The sequence below is a fragment of the Alligator mississippiensis genome, chromosome 10 (genome assembly GCF_030867095.1).
Source record: "Alligator mississippiensis isolate rAllMis1 chromosome 10, rAllMis1, whole genome shotgun sequence".
Taxonomy (NCBI): Eukaryota; Metazoa; Chordata; order Crocodylia; family Alligatoridae; genus Alligator; species Alligator mississippiensis.
Genome location: NC_081833.1, coordinates 9,855,212 through 9,878,893, shown reverse-complemented (window position 1 = coordinate 9,878,893; position 23,682 = coordinate 9,855,212). Strand labels below are relative to the sequence as shown.

At 42.4% G+C, this 23,682-nt stretch overlaps 1 long non-coding RNA gene across 2 annotated transcripts in view; it reads left to right on the top strand.

Moving 5' to 3' along the window:
• Nucleotides 1-23,682, top strand: part of LOC106739027 (uncharacterized) — a 184,384-nt gene that overhangs the window by 88,789 nt on the left and 71,913 nt on the right. The window lies entirely within an intron of this gene.

The following is a 23,682-nucleotide window of genomic DNA, read 5'->3' as shown; positions in this document are numbered from 1 at the left end:
GGCAAGAAAAGCCAATATATTGTGTGTCATTTCTGACCAAAGAACAGTTTTTGCAGGTATTAAGTGCCTTTGGCCACTCCTGATGTTTCTTTCTGTTGTGGAAAAGGTTTTTTAAATATAGCCTTTGCCTCAATACTTTTTTTGGCCGTGTTTCTGCTGCTAAACTCCTCGTGCATATCTTGGCAGCAAACATATTACTGCATAGAAAGACAGGTTATTCAGATAAATAGGATTTTGGTGTGTATTTTAAATAAGTTAGGCAGAATAAGAGATTTGTTAAATAGGAGGAGCATGTTGTGGTCAAGGTACTGGACTGGGACTCATCAGCACTGTGTTCAATGCCCAAGTGGTCTCTGTTAAACAGGAGATCCTGAGGAAATCCTTTAATCAGCTCTGTGCTTTTGCTCTCCTCCTGTGAACTGAAACAGTGCGTCACAAGGGTGTTACAAAAATAAAATCTGTTAATGACTGTGAGAGGCTCAGATGTTGTTAATGAGGGCTGCAGCCCAAAGCAGACACACAATTCTCTCACTCTTTCCTGAAAACTTAAGTAATATGTAGCATCTCTGGGCAGGTCTCTAAAGTGAATGGCAGTGATTTGCTCCCTGATGGACATATTTCATTTTCATTTCCTGCACAAGTGAGAAGACGAAATCATTCAAAATGAGTCTTTGTCATTCCCTGAGACTGATACCTTTGGATGTTCACTATATCTTTAGCCAAGTGAAGCACTGATGTTTTGTAGGGGCAGTTAAAAGGATCTGCTAAATTATATGTCAACTGGTTTAGAAAATGGAAGTAAACATTTCTAAAGACAAACCTGGCTGCACCTTTACCATTCTGAAATGCTTGTTGCTATTATTTTTATTAATTTATTGCAAAAGTGCCTGTAGGAGTCAATCAAGAATCTGGACCCTCTGGGGCTACGCACAGTATATATACAGAATAAAGGGCTGTACTGCAAAGAACTGTGCTTGAAGCCTATAGTTGTGGTAGATAAAACAAAAAGGGGTGGTTAAGTTAGAGAGGTAAACAACAATCCCGCCATTATAAGTAGCAATCATAGTTAAATGTGACTTTTTGGTTTAATCAAATTTAGGGGTTGTTTTTTTATTTAACACCTCTGTTTTATGAAAGAAGAAATCTGGCTGGTGATTAAAACTTCTCACACTGTCTGCTTTCAGTATTCTGGGGTCTGATAGGCACAGATACTAGCTCTTCACACTTCTCAGGCAGTTAAAGCAGTTGGCTTTCTGCCTAACAGTGTCCCTGTACTGGGCAGGTATCCAGTAGAGCCAATTCATGTGTTATCAGTTGGATAATGTGACCAAGGTGTATCCCTTCCAGTCCATGCCGGAAATAAAAAAACACTAACTCTGTTTGACATGATCAGATTAAGGAAATACATTTCTCTCAGGATCTGAGAGAAGATCCTGTTCACACTGTGAGGCTATTAGAGATAATATTCCCTTGTTATTAGTAGATATGGGGCACATCTACATGTGCATTAATGCACTTTTCCTGTTGCGCATTAAATTTAGCACCTCCAATGTAAAGTATTAAACAAATAGGCATTAGGCTGCCCTAGTGCCCAGTACTGAAAGCACACATTTTTAAAGTGATGCTTAGTGTGTAGTAGCCTATTTTACTGTGCATTAGCATAATTGCACAGTTGCTTTATATGGCACTTTAATGCAGAATAAAATAGGCTACTGCTTATTAAAGTGCATGTGTAAACACTCCCACTGATGCATTGTTTTATACTTGTTTGTTTTGCAAGGCAGAGAAAAATCTTACGTTGAATTTATCTAGTAGGTCGATGTCATTAAGGTTCAGATACATCTCCCTTTTAAATCAGTGGCTAGTTCATCATTTTATAGCGCTCTGAGATCCTCATCTGCAAGGAGATCTAGAAGGGCAGAGGAAGATGATTAGATTTCAGCACTCTCTGTGCAAGTAAGGACTGATATCAGTTGTATTGTGGTAGAGCTGAGAGACAGCAGCTAAGGTTGAGGCAGTCTTGTGTTAGGTGCTGTAGAAATGAAAAAAGATAGACAGTTCCTGTCCCAAAATGCTTACAGCCTCAATAGGCCAGACAAAGGGTAGAAGGCAAACCAGGGGGACAAAGAGATGAAGTGACTTTTCTAGGTCATACAGTACCCACATTTCCTGACTCCCTGTCCAGTGCCTTATCTACTCAGCCTCTCTTAGTAAATATGCTGCTGGTGTATTAGCACAAAACTATCCATTTTCCTGCATGAATGTACATAATCAAGTTTCTTTGGCCCACTAGGAGCCTGAAATGAATGAAGACCTAGTAGTGACCTTCTTAATGCTACCTTTAATCATGCCTTTAACCCAAATCACTCAGGTTATTAGAAGCATTTTGGTTTGAATTGTTCTCAGGACAGATACATCAGTGCAGGGTAAATGATTTAAGGCTGATGGACTGCTGTGTAATGCCTTTTTTCACAAGAAGACCTTGTCCCCAAAGGAGAGTTTTCTGCCTGATAAAATGCAGCATTAGAAAAGTTACACCGTGCAACAAAAGATTCCTATTTCACTTAAAAGAAACTTCTACATTGCCCAATAATGTTCCTCGTGCATTCATTAGGGAGTGGAAAGGAACGAGATGGCACAGCACTAAACTAGGCTTCATACTAGGAGAAATGAAAGTACAATATTGAGATTAAAAAAGGTAGCCTTTTTTCAGAACAGTACAGAGGTTCAGTACTTTCAGTAAGTCCTCTAAATGAGTCTGGAACAATACAACACTCACAATCAAAACTAATCTGTTTGTGTACAAAGCCTGGGTCCTCACAGTCCTTATATATAGCATGGAGACATGGTCAACATTAGGGGTGTGCGAAGTGGGCCCTATTCAGTTTGGATTGGGCCCAAACTGGAGACAGTGATTTGATTCATTGATTCAGATCACTATCCCTGATTCGATTCGGCCAAATCTGAAGATTCGATGCTGATTCAGAGAATCAGCGATTCGGCCATAAGCACAGCTTTAAATGTTTTTTCTACACATCTCAAGGTACCAGGCACAGCTTGTGAAGGCTGCAATGCTGAGGTGGATGGAGCATCCCACAGAAGCATGTGGGGGGGCCTCCTGCATGCTCGGTGGTGAACCTGGAAGTAGACTGGAAGTACTTCCCATCCACTTCTGGTTCCACCGGGGAGCGCACTGGGGGACTCCTCCATGTCCCCTTGACTCAGCAATCGGCTGTGGAGGAACCCCGGGTGCCTCCCCAGATCCAGGAGGCACCAGATACCAAGCCGGGGGTGGACAGGGGGGGTCCCCAGCATGCTCTCCAGCAGACCCAGAAGTGGACCGGAAGTGCTTCTGGTCTGCTTCTGGGTCTGCTGCCGAACGTGCTGGGGAGCCCCCGACACTTCTGTGGAACACTCCATGCACCCCAGCATCACAGCATTCACGAGCCACCTGGTACCTTGAGGTATGTAGAAAAAAAAAATTTTAAGCTGTGTCTATGTTTGAATTGCCGAATCTTCTGATTCAATTCAGAGAGATTAAAGGGTCTCCTGATTTGATTCAGATTCAGACATCTAGCCACCAAATCTGGCCGAATCTCCACCAAATCGAATCAAGGACTGAAGCTTTGCACAGCCCTCATCAACATATGCATATCAAGAAAAGAAGCTGAATAGTTTCCATCTACATTGCTTAGGGTGCATGGCAAAAAAGAATTACCAACACAAGGATCATCACAAAAGCCAACCTGCCAACTTAAACAGCGGCACCTACACTGGCTTGATCATTGCTGCAGGATGAAAGATGGATGTGCCCTGAAGGACCTCCTGTATGAGCAAATTGCAGGTGAGGAGAGAAGAGTAGCCTATAGTTGTGGAGAGAAGAAGAGTAGCCTATAGGCACCCAAAACTGCACTTCAAAGATGTCTGCAATCAGGATATGAAGGCTTTTGGAATCAACTCAAACTTTTGAGCGGCCTTAGCAAGAGACTGACAATGGGGCGCTCCTTGCTCAGTCATGGATTTCAACATCATGATGAGAAATGGTTACTCAAATTACAACAGAAACATGACCGAAGGAAACAGCCAGTCAGCACAATAGCCCCTACTGGTATGTATACCTGTGACTGCTGTGGCAAGACCTGCGAGTCTAACATTGGTCTCTACAGCCACGAGAGAGAATGCACCACCAGTCAGAAGAATAGCAGCGCTATCCACTGTCACTCACTGCAGTGGTGACTCAGCCGCTTTCAGATGAGTGTGATCAGTCACAACCCCCCACCCCCAGTCGGTGAGATGGGCCATGGGGGGCCCCCTCCCCCGGTTGCTGACTGGTCCCGACTCAGATGGCACCAGTCGCCCATGACTCACTGATGAACAAATGCCATTACAGAAGTTCAGTACATCAGTCTAACCTAAATCTACCTCACACAAAGTCACTTGCACCGTTTTTACACTGGTCTGCGTGCACAAACCTTCTGCGCAGGTTTAGATTGATCTATGTTCACTTCGAACAGTCTAAGCATAATGTCTGTATGTGCCCATTCGTGTCCCATGTAGAAGAACTCCACAAACTTAATATGCTGTCTGTTAATGTTTTCCCTCCTCCCCAGATATTTCCATTTGGAGACTCTTTCTTTTTATAAAGGATTTTTTGTATTTCTCACATTAAAAGCAACATTCTTTTTAAGCAATGTCTCTCAAGCGTAAGTGGCTTGTTCTGGAGTGCTTCCTAGTGACTGGTGACCACAGGAGTAGAGCTGAGGTGCACGGTAAAAAACCTGCCAGCTTATTTGAAGCCAAAAGTGAATCTTGATTCAACAGTACCTTTGATCCATTTGTGTTTACTTTTCCAAGAATATCCAAATAGTTGATATAAATAGCCTGATTACTTGCAAAATGTTAGCTTTAACACTTGAATATTCATTAAAAGTCAATTTTGAAACACGCCTTGTTAGTTACTTGTATAAATCACCAAATGAGAAAATAGACACAATACCTGATTAATGTTCTGTAACTTAACAACGTGTGTTAATTTGTAACATCGACTATTTATGCTGTTAGTTGTGGATGTCACTCAAATAAGAGACTAGAAGCCAAACCAAACACTTTACATAACAGATCAGATTGTGAATATTTGCAACAAGCTTTGAGGAGGCAATCAGCAGAAAAAGCATTGTTATGAAAGTCATTAGTGACGTTTTCTGCCTGTCTAGGTATATCTATAAGTCACCCATCATCTAAGTAATAGAATTTCATGATCGATCTCTGAGCAATTTAGGCATAATCCTGAGCCAGTTGGAGGTAAAAGAAGGCTTTCTGTTGACTTTAATAAACTTTGAAATGGGGTGCTAATAGGAACAGAAAGGAGTGGTAGACTTTGTAGTTTACTCAGAATTTACTCAAGCTGCAGGGTGGGTGTTTGGAAAATGTAAAGAATACAGGAAATGGCCCCATGGTTTGCATAAGTACCCAAAAGTAAGTGATATGTGCCATCTGGTTTACCACTTCTGCTTGAAGATATCACCAGTGTGGCTTTGGTGCTGAGTCTTAACATGCTTTAGGCTGCCAGACAGGCTGTAGGAACTGGCTTTCTCATGTCATGTGGGTCTGGGCACATGACAAGTTAACACCAGTGTAACTTAGTTTGGTTTTGTAAACTGATGCCAGTCATATGCATCTGGAGCAGACAAACAAGTTCTGGGGTAGCTGCCCCAGGCCTCAGCACTATTATAGTCACTTGCTGCTAGGAAATGGAAAAGCTAGTATTATAGATGGATGCAAAGACCCAACACCTACATGAGTGCAACTTATACCAGTGTAGTTTTAACCCTGGGATTTTTTGGGGGGTGGGGTGGGGCAGAGAGGGGAAGCAGGGATTCTACATCAGATTCTAGTAAATGATGTTAATATATGCATCTATGGCCTATTTATAACACTGATCTGTGTGCATGCCTCTTAATTCTTCTCCTTGTAGTTTCCCCAGTAACCTTGAAGCAAAGAGGTCCATGGGAAACTCAAAATAATGTCCACACAAATATCAGTATAATATTTAATTACATCTGGGATATCCTTTGAGTTGCACCTGTTTGTATCTGTTACTCTTCTGAGTGCTCTTCAAGTCATACTGAAAGCTTTTAGTACTGTGTGCAGGCCAACAAGCATTTTAAAGGACATCTCAAGGAAGAAAATGTTTATAGTTCAAGTTCCCTAGGTTTGGCCTTTGCACAGTACTCTAACAAGCTGTTAGGACCTGAGTCTTTTCTTGCATAAGTGTTAACCAGGAATAACTCTATTGGAATCCAAAGAGCTTTTGTAGGGCAAACAGAAACTGTACATCTGCTGATCGGCTGTAACATTTCAACTGAGAAAGGCTCTTTCAGTATTGGCACCATTTTTCCCCAAATCAATTGCAAGCCTTCACTTTCAATAATTGTCTTACAAAATTAGACAAAGGCATCACAGTTATAAACAGGAAGAAGACAAGGCTGCATCTTTTACATTCTGTTTTCTGAAAACAAATGGGTAGGAGGGAAATTGTGTTAACAGGTATCTTACAACAACCAAATTATTCTTTGCTCAGATACCAAATGCTTCTTCCTGACTACTTAATTGACCACTACAACAAATCTTACATTTTCTAATTAGAAAACAAGCCCTGGATCCAAGGCTTTTAGCCAAGCTAGATTGGGTGGAACCATAAAAAGACTACAAATATCCAGGCAGTACATAAGTATTGTGATACTTCAATACAAATATCCGTTGCACATTTGTTTTTTGTGACGTGCAACAAGGTGGATTTTCAGATAAAACGCCCTCTTGGCTAATGCCTTGTTTCTATGCACCATGTATACCCACTATATGTGAAATTAGCTTCATGATTTCTCTGCTAGCCTCTCATGAATAGCAGTTGGCACCTCAGAAACATTTCTGTCATTCAGCATTCAGTTGTTTTCTCCGAAGGAATGAGTTAGTACTAAAGCTGTTATGCCTAGCACCTAGATACTACTAGACAGAAATGGTATAACTAGCAAGGCCTCTCTGGGTTGATCCAACTGATACCAGAACTGCCTGCTTTTCCTGAACCATGAACAAATTATGTCTGCCGTACCCTATCCTCTACCCTATCCAAGATGAGACATTAAACTAGTCATAAAATCTGCCTGGCATTGGAGCAAACCAATTTTTCTACCTCCAGAGGCAAATAGAGAAAGACACCAATAGATTCTCATAGGACATAAAATTGGACTAGCTGCCTTGCTGCATCTGGGCCTTGCAGATAGCCGTTTCCCTGTAGGATCCGAGCCCTGTGCAGAAGGAAGGAGGGGAAGACTGAGGGATGGGATTGCTGTTCTGCATACATAGGCCTTCCAGTTCACACCCAAGGCTTTTTTAGCTTTGATGCAGACACCTTGCCATCTGCGGTATCCCATTTAGTGGGGAACCAGAAAAAACAACCAGGAGGGTAAGTCCTATCACAGTGGCTCCATTTGAGCTGTGGCGGGTGGGAGGGGGACAGATTCAGGGAGCTGGGAGGCTGAGTGGAGATACAGGGCCTCCACAGTATCAAAGACCCACGGATTCTGGAGATTGGTCCCTCTCCCCATTGTACAAGGGAAACACACCTTGTCATCAGACAATGAAATATAAGGCCTCATAGTGCCTCCATGAAGTTTCAGTTGCTGAGATTCTGGTCACTTGAAGAGATCCCCATGAAGTCTTTACCACGTAGCTCACCTTTTCTTACGGATTATGATGGACTAGGTAAAGTGTTCTCACCCTCTGAGCCATCGGCCAGGGCGTGGACTGAAAGAAACAAATGATCTGATGTAATCTGACCCTACGTTACTTATTTAGAAACCACACTGTATCCAAGTTTTTGCCAAGACCTGGTTCCTATTAAAAAGCTGCAAATGTCTCAAGTCCTGGCAGCTTTCATAAGCACCGTGGTATTTCATTGCCAGCATCATTGAACTTCTGGATTTGTGATTTGTAGTGCAGTGGATTTTCAGATAAGACATTCTGATATTACAGTACCTAATATAGCTCGTTTTTAAATCCACAAGCTTAAGTGTAATTGGAAGTGTGTATGTGTGTGTGTGTGTAAAGATCTAGAGAATAAGAGAGATCAGACCTAGGGCTTGAAATCAGGGTTGTAACAAAAAGGGACAGCTGAAGTTATATCAGTTTAATGAATATTGTAGACTCTATTTTAAAATATCCAGCTTCTGTTAACAGGCTACGTAGTGCACAGAAATCAAGTGATTATCTTATTTGTCTGGCTAGCTTCTATCAAGCTCATTACTCTTTCTTGATTAAATCTTCTCTAATGATTTCTGTCTGGAAGAGAGGAAGAAAGAAAATACTTACAAATCACTCCTTTGAACAGCATCTGACAGCAAAGCTAAATGACTTAGTGGGCATGTCTACCCAAGACACTTTACTGCACAACAGACTAATCTACTGTGCAGTAAAGCACCACTGTCTATGCGTGCATGCCATTTACTGCAGAGTTAGCTACTACCTGTAAAGACAGGTAGTAAACTCACTGCATGGTGGAAACTGCACAATAGTGTATGTGTAGACACTGATCAGGAGCAAATTTGCTCCCTGCCAGCCCCAACACCAGGGGGCCACAGGGGACATGGACCTCTCCCAGGCATGGTACTTCTCAGCGCCCAGCTTCCCCCAGGAGCCAGGAGCCAAACAGCACTGGCACTGGGGAGCTCTTTGCTTTCCTGTCCAGCTGGGGACTTGCTGGGAGCTGTCCCAGTTCTGGGTCAGCTCCCAGCCAGCCTCTGGCTGGGTGGAAGCTATCCTGCTTCTAGGGCAGCTTTTCATGAGCCCCTGGCTGGGCAGGAATCCCTGTCCAGCTGTGGGCTGACTGGGAGCTTCCCCAGATGTGGGACAGTTCCCGCCCAGCACGGAGCCCCACTAAGCATGGTGCTAGTCCCCATACGCACAAGACTGGTAGACCTCTGCAGCAGCTGTGGTCACCCAGCCCCATGCACATCAGGACTCCTCCCAATGTGCATAAGGCCAGAAGACAGCAACCACTGCAGCCAGCAAAGATCTCTTGGCCCCGTGCACATTGGGACTGGACCCTCGTGCTTCCTGCCAGCCCCCAGGCTAGCACTCTGCTGGAGTCTAGGGTAGGAGCAGCTCTATATCAAGCTGCTCCCGTTGGGAGCAGATTTGCTCCCAACCGGGGAGAATGTGTAGAAGTGCTCCCAGGGAAGGCCTACTGCATAGTATTTTACTGTGTAGTAAGCCTTTATAGCATTAATAGCATGTGTAGGCACACCCAGTTATGCCCGCTTTTAATTCCTTCTCTTAAATGTAAGGGAAAGGGACATAATCAGTAACAAATGTCTGAAGGCTGTAATTAATCACCAGTAAAAGTAATGTCTGTGGTCTTATGTCCAAGAGTAATAGAATCAAATTAAGAGAATTTTAGCATATGTGTCAGGAAATACTGTGCAGTGAGACTGAGTGTATCAGGGAATAGTCTGGAAACAAAATGATATCTTTAACCCTTGTTATAACTGCTCATGTGGAATTTCATTTCCAGAGAGGAAGAATGTATACACTGTTTTTTTTTCTTTTGATGCATATCTGCAAAAGGCAGCCATAACTATCTGGCTGCCTTGGAAGACTGATTGAAAGTCCAATAAAGACAATAGGAGTCATTCCATTTATTTTAATGTTGACTCCAGCCCTAGTGATTTGTGTTCAGTAAGGAACAGTGTTTTATTCAAAATCCACAGTGACCCCAGACAAGGTTCTTTGGGTAAATGTGATATCTTTTATTATACCAACTGCATAGTTGGAGAAATTGTTTTTTGTTAGCTTTCAAGTACAAACACCCTTCTTCCGGCAGTAGGAGAGTTTACGGTACTGGGCAGACACGTACTATAGACCAGTGATTCCCAACCTTTTTTGTGCTGTGGACGGGCACGGGAGCAACAGAGCCAGCTGTCTCCCTCCCAGGGGCTGCCCCGTCCCCCAGCTTTAACCCCGCACCTCACCGCTGGTGGCAAAAGCTGCTCACCTGGGCGGGCAGATGTGGGGACAGAGCAGGGGGCTCATGCCATGACCCGGCAGCCAACACTTCATGGCCCAGTACTGGGCCATGGCCCAGTGGTTGGGAACTTTTTTGCCCAAAGAAGGATGTTAGTACCTGAAAGCTTATAAAGAACAATTTTCCAACTATGTAGTTGGTCTAATAAAAGATATCACATTTACCCAAATATCTTTGTCTGCCTATGCCCTTAGACCAACACAGCTACAACCAACACCCCCAAAATAGTCACCCCAGGTTTTTAGTGTAATCAATGCTTCAGGGGTAGGTTCAGGTCAGTTCTTATTTCATCCAATCAAATTTACACCTAACTGTATTATGGCTCATGCCTCACCTTAAGCACTGCCATGGTACTACTCAAATGCTGGTAGTTGGTCACATCTGTAAGGGCCCTGCTGAACTGCTTTCTAAAGCTTTTTTCCTATTGGGGGCCAGCTAGTCCTGGTTTGCATCACTGCAGTCTGGTGACTTCCGAGGCTTTGACTACATGGTCACATCTCAGCATGTGTTTAAAGGTAGAGCTCTCATCTACAACGCTTTACTTGACCCCTGAGAGTGCCCATCCTTGATCGTGAGGGATCGCCACCACCAACAAAAAGTAGAGCTGATACTTTCCAGAACTGGGCCTTTTACAGGGAGAGATGGAAGGAAGAAACGACTCCCTCTTCTGCTCTGCTTTTTTCCAAATGATTTTTTCCTTTGTGCTCCTTCCCCGTTTTTCTTTTTTCAGCATTTCCTTGTAAAGCTGATTGTAAATGTCACCTGTCTCAAGAGGGAACCAGACTGCTTTAAGCAAAATAGCAAACAAGTTCCCCCCTGTTTGTAAGAAAGATGGGTTCTTTTATTATTCCATATGCTTTATTGCTAGCTCGTATCTGTAATTTGTATCATAAACAAAGGGAGTCTTTCTAGGAATAGTGATAAGATTTTTGCTGTGCTTTTTACCCCTCTTTTTCTTCCCTCCCCCCCCTCCCCCCCCCTTAGTGTTTTGACATTTCCAGAGCTTTTGGAAAGAATTCCTACTGTAATAGAAGAAGCAGAAGCAGAAAACATTCATTCTCTCCTACCTTTCTGCCTGAGATTTTCCATTCTTTTTAACATGGGGAATCTTTGTGTCAGTTTTGTGTCCTGCCGCACTGGTGCTTAGGTCAATTGATCTTCACCCTCAGGGTGCAAGCAATTCTCAGAGTAGCCAATGTAAGTTGGGGCCTGATCCAATCCTTACTGAAGTCAATGCAAGAAAGTTCCATTGATTTCAGTGGATTTCCTCAAAATGTTTTAGTTCCAGCAAGTATCATAGGTTAGTTATGGCTGAAGGCTGGTCTTGTGACTAAGACAATGGACTGGGGTCTTTGCTGACTTAAGGAAAGTTGCTTAATAATCTTTCTGTGCCTCTGTAAAACAGCGATAACACCTTATCTTGCATCTTGTTTCTGTTCTGTCTATTTAGGTTAAGTGCAGATTACAGTGTAAGGGCAGGCTTACAACTCATGTAGACATAGCTAAGGTAGCATTCAGTGAGTTAACTTGGTTAATCACTATGTAATCAAAGCAACCTGAGGTCTGGATTGGGCTACAAAACCCTCTGGGCACTGCCACCATCATCATCGTAGTCAATCATCAATTAGAAGATTTGTAAAGTAAAGAGAAATTGTAGGCAAATCCCACTCCTCTCACAAATCATTCAGTCTTCGTAATGAACATCAAGTAGATTCACTAGAAACTTTTGCAAAAAAGACTGATTGTTTTAGTGAAAACAAAGCAATAAATTATTGTTCTATTTCAAGTCTCCTAATATTTGCTAGATTGCTAAAAAAGCAGTGATTTTAATATGGTCTTATTTCCAGTAGTCATCCAGAATGCCTATCTGGGCAACTGTGTTTTATCATCCTGGTGTTTGAGTGCTTAGTGGCATGTTATCACTATTAGCATATTATATGGCAGCCCACTCAGGAAATCTAGATAAAGAGGAAAGAGATAGGGCAAGGTGGTACATTCAAGACTAAGGCTAACTTAGAGAGAGAGAGAGTCATGTGCGATCAGGGAAGAAAAGTTCAGTGCTGGCATCTGAAAACTGTCTAGGCTATGTCATCAATAGGTAGTAATTGCTAATTAGCAGCTGTTCTTTCTTATCATTTACATCAGGGGATCCCTGGCCTTTGGACCAGGGCTTCCTTTTATTTCTGTAGAAATGTAGTGCAATAAATCAAGCGCTACTTTAGGTTTGGTTACCAGGGAGACTGTTGACCTACAGTTAAACCAATCTAGATTCAGGACACAGCAGTCCGTGTCTTCTTGCTGTTTTCTGAGCAGTCTCCTTAACTTCAGATTTGCATAAGGGAGGAAAGAGTGGGGGTTTGCCAACAGGACCCTGCAACTGGGAATAGCTGTGGGGCCAGGAACTAGGGGGTTAATGCAACTGCCTTATGTAGGAAGCCTCTTGCTCCCACTGCAGCTATAGCTTTTCTTGCTGTTGAGTTTACTGTTGCTGATTGCCATTGGTAACAATCATCAATGGCGCTTTGTGACAGAGGGGGGCGGTGTCAGTAGGGGTGTGCAAAAAGGTCCCCGTGCCTTCCAGGTGATGCATTGATCCCCTGGGTGTTGGCTACGCTGACCTCCCTCACCAGTGGCTATCCCAATAGCAGGGAACAGCCCCTCTTCTCTGGGAGTACTAGTACCCATGCAGTCTTAGGAAAAAACATCAAGAGGACCAAGACAGTCCAGTAGGAACATCTTTTTTGTAGTTTCTTAGAGTAAAAACAGACATCAGGCTCATCTTAGGTTTGCTTGTCCCAAGTGGGCTTTGACTTGCATCAAAACAGATGCAGGACAGTCATGTGACAACTGTTTTTAGCTTTAGTCTTGAGTCTCCTCAAAAGGACATTTTAGGCCTAAGGCTATGGAGTAGCAGTCACAATTTTGGTTGCTGGCAGGGACTCGGGTATGTTATTGACCATGACTCAGCTAAGTGAAATGTGGCAACTGCATTAGATTGTTGCTACAAAAAAGGAGGGAAAGGAAGCAAATCATCACATTGTCAAATTAAAATTATCCAGGGGAATCAGTGGGTGTGTCTACACATGCATTAATGTACTTTTCATAATGCACATTACATTTCGAATCTCCAATGTGTTGTCCTAAGTAAATGTACATTAGGCTGCCCTAATGCTGAGTAACACAAGTGCAGATTTTTAAGTGGTGTGTGCTTTAATGCACAGTAGCCTATTTTACTGTGTATTAGTGAAATTGCATGGTTTTTTACATGATACTTCAATGCATAGTAATGTAGGTTACTGCACATTAAAGCGCACATGTAGATGCACCCAGTAGCTTTCAAATAGGTAATCTTAGAAAGTGACATGTTTAAAATGAAAAAAATAATGATTAGTATGTAAGATGTACATTTGTTTACCATTGCTTTTAGGATATCTTATATTTAGGACAAAGGTTTGTCCTTCAGGTCCCCAGGTTTCAAATCCTGACATTCCCACAACTTTGCTTTATTTCTCATTTTCCCAATGGGTGTGATGACACCTTAGTGTAGAGACTCCGATAACTAACATCTGTAAAAGGCTTTGATCATCTTTAAAGTGCCTTAAAATCTATTGGAAAAAAATATCGTCATTGAAATGTAAATTACTTTCTTTGCAGGACTGTATCTTGGCAACAGTTTTAAAGGGGATCTAAGTTCAAATCAACTGAATGCACAGACAGATCCTGGACACATTCCTTGCAGGAGACATATTTCTTAAATGCTGGGGTTTTTCAGAGCGTAAAACAAGTGTAACATGCTGAGTTCAAAATCGCAGAAATGAAATGGAGAATTGACTGGTATTCAATAGTCAGGTAGCAAGCAGAGGTGTTGACACTTGACAACCAACTTAATGTGGAGCAGAGTGACCAAAATGGTTAAACTATTGCTGCCATCTGCTGGGAAGCAAACCGTGCCGCTCCCCCCACCTCCTGTTGAAGAATTCAGAGCCAGTTCCATGAGAGAAATAGGGACCCGATCTGAAGCCCATTGCAGCCAATGACAGCCTACCATGGACTTCAGTGGGCTTTGGATCTGGTCTTAAATGCTTTAAGAGTCCAATATGGTGTGGTCTCTGAATAAAGATTGGTTTCTTTGTTTTTGATCAGCCAAACTGGAATTGGTAGATGCTGTCCTTCTTCTTATGCCCCACACTTCATTATTATCTAAAAAAAACAAACCAAACCCCACAATTTATAGTTTTAGTTAATTAAAAAGTCATCTATGGACAAATTGTTGTCTGGCACAAACCATCAATTATCCTGATTCTACTACAGCCAACAAAGCTTCGACACTTCACACCAGTTTCCAATCTGCCGTACAGTATCATCATGTTTCATTAAGATAATTTTTCCAGGGAAGTCAAGACCAGATAAAACACAAAGATGATTTCTGTAAACGATCTATTTACAAGTAAACTACTTTACCTGTGGCCTTTGTAGACACCCTCTTATTTTATTGATGTAGACCCAAAGTCTGTTTCCTATGTCTCGCAGAGCAACAGATAACTATGTGAAAGGTGGAGAAAATTCTGACTGCTGGTAATGTTCATTTACATAATGCCTAATGAATATATTAGTAAGAAAGTACTGTCTGGAAGCACGTTATAGGGCATAAAGAGAAAAATATAACTAGAAAAATGTAAGGGGGAACAAGCACTGTAGATAAATGTGATTACCATAAACAAAGACCGGCTGGCACACGTTTACCTTGTAGACAAATACGATTCAACTTATAATTGATTTTACCATATAAAACTACCATCTGTAGGAACAAAAGAAGCAGAAGGTAGAAGCATTGTTAGCAACCCCTTTCCACTGTGTTCAACTACATCCACCAATCTATAAAATTAATATGGGATAAAAGGAACCATCTGTGGAGTATATACTCAAATGCAGCAGAGCATGCTGTGACGTCTTCCCCAGTAACAATGGAACAAATGAGAATAGGCTGCTAACGTGAATGTTTTTGGGGGGCTACTCTACTGGCAGAAAGTAATTCTCTTCCATTCAAGATACCCCTCTTTCTCCTACCCAAGCCATTGCTTGTGGGCTTTCTCCTATGCAAGCCTATGGGCAAGACGTTTTGTACCCTTCCTTGAGCCCCGTAACAACTGGTCTCAAGGATGGGTACAAAAAGGGTACCCTCAAGGAAGGGTACAGTCTATCAAGTACATAGACTTTTACTTGATAGATGGGAAGAAGTAAAAACTAGACTCAAGGAAGTGTACAAAATGTCTTGTTCATCTGTTTCCTTTGTTTCATCTCCATGTGCCTAGCAGGGGCTTAGATGCTGGATTGAACTAGAATCAGAAGAGCCAAAGTGCCCATTGTTATTCTGGCAGTATCCTAACAGCCGATGAGAAACAACATCAATTTTATAAGGGAGCTTCTTTTTTTATTAAACTTCCAGCCCGGTTTGGCAAGCTCAAGGCTTGGTTTCTCTTTGGATAAGCCGTGTATCTAAGCCAAGTGCACTGTTTAAACATGTTGAGGTTTCACAGCACAGATTCTAGCATTTCATGCAAAGAGCAATTGTAGCTCTAGTGAAGCTGCCTGACTTCCTCCTAGGGCTGGATTTTAAACAGCTTCTGGGGGCTGCACTGCAGCAAGGCATGGGAGATCCAAACCATTCCTCCACAGCCACTCCAGCAAGCTTGTCACCAGCAGGCTGTATCATACTTGGCACCAGGCCTTCAGTTCCTTGTCCAAGTGCAAATTCTCCATTCACTTCCTTCCAGAAATGGCCAGTATAAAGTCACTGGCAGCAGCAACACAAAACTTTACACATCCACAGCAGCCTTTTGCTTGTAACAAAGGGAAATGGGAAAATTGGAAAAGAGCTGGCCTCAGAGGAGGAAGGAAATCATGGAGGCAATTCAGGGCTGTAGTCGTTGGAAGGGGGGAGGTTGTGGGGATAGGCCACAGGTCCGGAGTGGATTAAATTGGTCAGATAAATAATAAGGTTCTGGGCGCCAAATATTTAGCTTAAAGTTTATGGAAAATATAAGTCTAGGGAAAGGCCAAATAGCAATAATAACGCAATGTAGAAGGAAGGTCAGTGTGAAAAATACCTATAAAATAAAAAAAAGATCATCCTGTATGAAGATATATGAAAAATAAGAGAGAGACACAAAAAGGTTATTTAAACATTAGAAAAGTCAAGGGTTTTCTAATAATCCAAACTAAGAGGCACCGTCTCCCTGCGATCACTGACTGCTAGTGTCAAACACCAACTGGGACAGGGCCCCTTTGTGCGAAGCATCGCACCAGAATCCAGCTGGTCTGAGTTTCACAATGAACTTTCTTACAGCTCCATTCACCAGCACTGTTATCTGAAAAGCTGTGTATTGAATGAAGAGCTTTGATAGATGGAAAGAAGATTCCCTGGTGTTCCTTCTCATGATTAGTTGCACATCCCAGAGGGACTACTGGTGTTGCTGCAGACAGCACAGTTTGATGTAGAGTAATGACTGGGTTTTTTTAAAGGGGTGGTGTCATCTTAAAAATACTATTTATCTGGAAAACAGTTTACTTACAGTTTTTACAAGTGACCTAATCAAACTGTAACAGAATGGAGGAGATATTTTTTTTTCTTATGCGTTGCGTATTCTGTGCATTTTGCAACCCTTTGAAACTGGAACCACAAAAGGACTTAGACATTAAATCCTGCCCAAATGCACAAGTACTCCATAGCCATGGAGACGTTTATTTAATATTTAATTTCTCCACGCACAGCTTCAATTGGAGGGACTGAGAGATCCCCCCCATCTCTTGGAGATCAGAGTGTTGTTCTTTTAGGAGGTTCAAACCCAGACCTCCCAACCCCACCTTCCCCAACAAAGGAAATGACTGAATCTGGGTCTCCTACCCATTCCCTGTGACTGACCCAAAGTTATAGAGCAGATAGAGACAGTGTCGACTCACAATTTCCAGTCCACTCCCTTATCTCTAGGCAATACTGTGCCTTCCTAAGCGGTATTTGACCCAGCTAAGCTGTGTTTTCATCACTGTAGGTCACCAAGTGCATTCACTTATATATTTATTTTGCAAAGTAAATGTCACTCCTATCTGAGTGTCTGCAACTGAGAATGCAAATAACAGCTGACTTTGGAAGAGATGACTTGCACTTCTGGGTTGCTTCAGACCAGCAGGGAGTCGGTTTTGAATATTTTTCCTGTTAAATCATACATCTGTGTGCAAAAATCTAGACTGGTGTGTAGATTTGTGACACTTGATGGGGGATTCCTGCTCCCACCATGAAGCAATGGATTACACAGTTTCATTTCTTCAGCTGTGACACATATATATTAGTACTCTTATTTAATTTCCTTAACAGTTTCCAAAGAAAATCAAAGAGGTAGTTACTTGGAGAAAAGAGATTTGCAGTGTTGCATTGTTGCCCTGGGGGGTCAGGCCAACTCTCAGGATCTCAATATTGTGCTGTTAGACAGGAGGGTGTGACACAACTGCACATATACAAAACACACACAAATCAATTAGTTGAATACACACACACACGCACTACTAACTCAGGCACATACACATCCAAACCAGCCTAGGCACATGCATACTTATCACCAATTCAAGCACATACACTATACACCCCAAAAGTTAGACAGATCACTAATTCGTATATCATGTACACGATGCCATATATATATATATATATATATATATATATATATATATATATATATATATATATGTACACACACACACACACACACACACTAGCAACTCAGATACACACACGTTCAAAATAACCAGTCTAGGTTCATGCACACCTATCACCAGTTGAAACCCAAAGACACTACACGCACCACATTTAGACAGAATCAGTTACCAGTTACCAACACCTGCACGTCCAATACACATACGTGGATTACTAATTTATAGACCACACACACACACACACACACACACACACACACAATGATATCTATATATGTATATATATGTGTATTCACTAATTCACACACACACCACCCACCTACACATACACACAGGTGGGTTCCTAAGTTGGGTGTTGTGATGTGTATGTATGTATGTATGTGCTTGGTGTACTTGGGATACCTGGGGAAAGGTTAAGGTAAGAAAGTAGAAGTGTAGGGAGTTAAAGTTACCAGGACTGGGATTAGAACCGGTAGACTACAGGGGCCTGGGCTGAAGAACTGAGGCTCAGGGGTAACTTTAGGTTAATTGATCTTAATTGATTAAAAGACAATGCCCAAAGTCTGCAGAATAGGGAAGCATGCCAGCACAGAGGCTAGGACTGGAGCCAGAGCTATGGGGAAGCTGAAAAGGTAGGTGGGGAGAGGGGAAAATGGGACTAAGGGAAAGTGTGGGTGTTAAAGAGGGGCTCTGGGTGTGGGGAGCCAGAGGATGGCTCCAGGGCAGCTAGAGAAGTTGCATGGAGCGGCAGTAGGTGCTGGAAGCTGGAGAAAACTTCAGGACAGCTAAAAGGAGCTGGGAAGCTAAAGGAAGGGGGGGCAGGATTACAGAAGGTGCGGGGGGAGCCTGAAAACAGACAGACGGACAGCAGAAAATCACAGGAAAAGCAGCAGGCAGCAGGGACAGCAGGAAAGCACAGAGAGGCTGAGAGGTGGCAGAAAAGGGGAGATGGAATTGGGAGGAGATTGGGAAACTAGCAGAGAGGGTGGGGACTGGAGCTGAGAGAGAGAGAGAGAATGAGGCTGGAATTTAAGATAGGGAAGGGACTGGGATTCAGTAAAACATGACCCAACTCAGTGGTTTTATTGAACAGGGGAGATGGTGACACAATGTCAAATTGGTTCCCTTGCACCCACACATGCACACACAATAGTAGCAGGGGTTAAAGAGGCTTGGTGCAGGGGCTGAAGTCCACTGAAGTCCAGGAGGAGAGAGAGAGAGAGAGAGAGTTCAAATTGTAGGTGGAGGTGTGCAGGTAATATCTACCTATCCAGGCTGGAAAGGGGTCCTTGTCTAGTAGGTGTTGTCCAGAGGGGGGTTGCTAGCAGGGCCTCTGGGTGGATAGGTGGTGTGGCATGGTGCTGGTCCAGATGGACAGGGCATCCCACTGGGTCTGTCTTCACTGCCTCTTTTTATAGGGGCAGACCTTGTGTGACCCTAGTGACAGGAGTCATGCCCAGGCAAGGGTCAGCTCCTGGCGTATTGAGCATGTGTGCTCCATGCAGGGGTGTGCAGTTTCGGGTGTCTGTAATGGTGAGAGTTACTGGTTTTGCAGGGTCTTTTGTCTTTCAAATGCTAATCTTGTCTCTGTTCCTGGGTGAGGTCTGTGGTTCCTGGATGAATCAATGCGAGGTGATGACCTGGTTGTTACAGGCCATTCAGTAGAGGCCTGCTACCATTGTATTTCAATCATTCCCAATCACTCTCATTCATCCGGGAACCAATTTACATGGGAGGGGTACGTGACTCATACAGTGGCGACATGGGATGCCCGCACAGAGGACACAAGATGGAGGCTTGACATGTAAAATGAAAACTTGACATGACTTTGGTTCACTTACAAACAGGCCTAAACCATACAATATCCATATGAAACAATAAAAATTAATACAAAAATGATAATAATACAATATACAACAGTAAAAATCAATACAAACCTAATAATAATACAATATAAAACAGTGGATATCCAAAACCAAAAACTTGCTACCAAAATAAAAATGTTTAAAGCTTATCCTACATCTTAGCTTACTTATACTTATCTTTAGGGAATAAAGAGGGAGAGAAAAGGTCAGAAATGGTTGGGGAAGGCAAGGGAATGCATTTTAAAATAAATACAAAAGAAAAGAAAAAACTGGGGGGTTTTGCTACAGCATAATATGTTGCAGCCCTCTCTATGTTGCTCTGTATTTTTGGATCAAACCTATGTTGATTGTCTACTGGTACTTGGACAGCCAGAATGGTATACCCCTAAACATGTCCATGGAAAAACACGTGTCAGTAGTTACAATCACAACTCCATCTACACCAAGAGCTCCATGCAATTTAAAGAGTCATCAGCACTGCTACCTTAGGGCTTGACCCAAAGCCTGTTGAAATCAGTAGGAATTGCTCTGTTCTAATTGAGAGGGTGGTTGAATACTGTATAGCAGTCATCAATTCTTCCAGAACACCAGTCATTGCCTTGTTATCTATACCTTGTTATCTATGGATGCAGCGCAGGTTAGTCCATTATGTGACTGTCATGTGTTAACTTTAGTGGATATAAATTATTTCCATTACACCATGCACATCCTTTGCATTGTGACACTTCTGTGTATGGTGTTTGCCCTATATAGGGAAGCTAATTCAGGGATTCTGGATGCCCCTTTTTAAGCTTGGGAAACCAGTCTTGCTGAAGAAATGAAAAATGGGAAAGGCTTAGTTAGGCTGTTCAGAGAGCTACAGTCGTTAACCTCATTTTTGCTGGAAGTTAATCAGCTGCCAGATTTGTATGTTCATTAGTCTATGGATATAAGTAATTCTTACATACGGTGATTTTTTTTTTCCAAAAAGGCTCTGCTTTTTTGTTTGGCTTTTGCAGAGGCATGGTGAGTGTTACTCGTCGTATTACATGCTGTGTTTCTTGCAGTTGTGGTGGTAGTATAGTGGGGATGGTCCAGCAATAGGAAAACAGCAGAATTTGTGAGTGTAGGTTATGTGTTTTTTATTGCAACAATTTGTGAAGTTATGAAAGATTCCTAGCATCCAGGCTTCAAATGCCTTTCATCAGGCCCAGGAAAGAAACAGAAACAGTACAAACTAGAACAATTACTTTAGTTTAACCTAATTATGTTACTGCTTTGACCTGGTTTAAAGAAAAGTGGACAGTCCTCATCTGTAGAGCAAAGAAAAGTTAAGAGAGGAAGAAGAAAGCTCTAAAACTCTTTGGTCTATAGTTTCTGATATCCAGTAAAGCTATGAAATTCTGGTTCTAAGCTCATCTTTTGGAGATATGGATAGGATTTTCTTGGAGGACAAGGACTGTGAGATCAGAAGAATTAAGTGAAAAGTATTCTTCCACTCATGATTGGGTGATTTGTGCCCCTCAGCATTTTTCAGTGGAATTTTATTTTGGAGCAGAAAGCATCTGTTTTCTAAAAACCTGCACCCTTCATGACATTTCAAGTTGATATTCAAGGATCTAGTCACTCAAAACCTTGGTCTTAGATTTCAGCGTCTAGACCAGCAGTTCTCAGTCTTTTCACACTCAAGGTACCCCTCCATCACTTCTGTGTATTGAGCGGCACTCCACCTCAAAAACTAAATGTATTTATTACCGCATTTACCTCTAGAGCAGTGGGGGGCAAGGGAATGTCCAGGCCGGGACAAATAAAACTGTTGTACACACTGTGCCATTTTTGAACAATTGGTAAATGCTCATCCAGGGGACTGCTCAAAAGCTTATGTTGAACTCCCAGTCTGTCCAGTGTGGTCAAATTGGATACCTAGCCCTACTCTACAATTTACTTATTGGCTAATTAGTCTTATCAGCCATATGAGGAAGCAGCTTAAGAGTACATGGTATATAAAATTCATCATTTCAACTTAGAATTTCTATGATGCATTACCACCTACTGAATATGCTGATGTCCATAGTATATTTAAAACTGTAACCATCCCTGATGATGAAAGATGGTCTCCCAATTCAAAGAACATAAGGGATTATTGAGGAAGAAAATTGTCTGAATGAGAGCAATTACAGCAACAACTATCCATGACGTATATAGTATTAGGTCATCCAAGCATAACCAAAGATATAATGAAAATACTTTTAAGGCCAGCATGCTGTAAATTGGACACAAAATGATATAATTTATTACTTTGTCAGGGATGATAAATATGACAAAAATCAATATATTTCAGAAGATAGATGTAAAAGATATCTCCTGTATATTTATTGTTGCTGTATTTGGACATGAAAAGCTGCTTTTCATAGCATGTAACGACATATGAGTTCAGTCCCTGCAGAGACGTTCCTTGTCATTTAAATTCCATATTTTCACTTTTACTTTCAGAAACGTAATCACTCCAGCTATACATCATCACACAATGCACGTGTGCACATGTACACTGAGCATAACAGTGTGGCAGTGGTGCTTGAGTTAATGGTTTATTAATTATACTAGATTTTCTGTTTAACCTTGAAAGCATTTAATACCTCCTGTACTCTTGCAGTTGTGTAACATGTTGCTTTGGGCTGTCAGAGTCTGAGCTCTCGAGTGTTTTATTTCAGGTCTGGTTTAAATGACCTGTTAGGAAAAAGAAATTGTATTGCAAACGTGTAAGCAGTATGGGATAGTAAAAAGTTGGATCTTTTGCAATAGCTTAAATCCTCATTCCAGAGTGAAATATACTCCTCTGCATAGGGTTAGGCAGGAGGCCTATACTTTAGTTGGGTCCTACCATGGATTTAAGTGACCCAGTGCACCTTGCATTTAATATTTATTGAATAAATACATGGAGATGAGTGGGGAAGTTTCTGCTCCACGGGGAGCAATGGTCCCTGCTAGAAACCAGGCAACAGCCATCTCACTGACCCCCACACACTCTCAACCCATGGCCCACAGGCTACATGCAGCCTAGTCAGCACACTGCTGCGGCCTAGAAATGAGAGGTATTGCAGAATATTGATTTGTACTGCATTACTCTCAGGTAACAGATACAAAACATTTTTAATGGATACAGGGAAAGTAAGTTGTGTTGGTGTAATCCACAACACATTGAGAGCTGCAAGTGTGACCCGTTGTGGCAAATAGGTTGAGAACCACTGCTCTAGCTTGTTTTCTTCATCCTGGCACTACATATCTGCCTTCCTTGTTTGTCAGTGGGTCAGCTTCAAAACCAAGGCTGAAGTTCTCTCCCACTGGCAGGATCTATTAAACTGAGCCATGGCCTCTAGTTGGCATTTTTCCTCCTTGGCCTACCTGTCTTAATCTCTTGGGTGCCTGGGGAACCAGCTTCAGAAGGAACTGGATACTACCTAACCTTTGGCCTGATGGTTAGAGCATTGTGCATGTTCAGCTTCCCCTCTAGAATCTCTCTCCCCCACTTCCTTGGTAGGTGTCTTCTTAACCACTAAGCTATTGGACCTAAGACATGGGTACCCTCTCCTCTGCACACCCACTGGCCATGTATTTGGTGGGGACAATTTTGTGACTTAATCAACATATGCAGGTATGGAGCCATGTACCTAGCTAGTAGGGCTGTGTGAAGCTTCAGTCCCTGATCCAATTTGGTGGAGATTTGGTGGCCGAATCTCCAAATCTGAATCGAATCAGAGGACCCTTTAATCTCTCCAAATCAAATCGGAACCCTCCAAATTGATTCAGAGAGATTTGGAAAGATTTGGTGATTCAGATATAGAGACGGCTTTAAATGGTTTTTCTACATACTTCCAGGTGCCAGGCATAGCTTGTGAATGCTGTGATGCTGGGGCACATGGAGCATCCCACAGGAGCGCGGGGGGCCCCCAAGACACTTGGCAGCAGACCCGTAAACAGACCAAAAGCCCTTATGAGTCTGCCGGGGAGCACACGGGGGGGGGCCCTCCCCCACACCCACCCAGCTTGGCGACT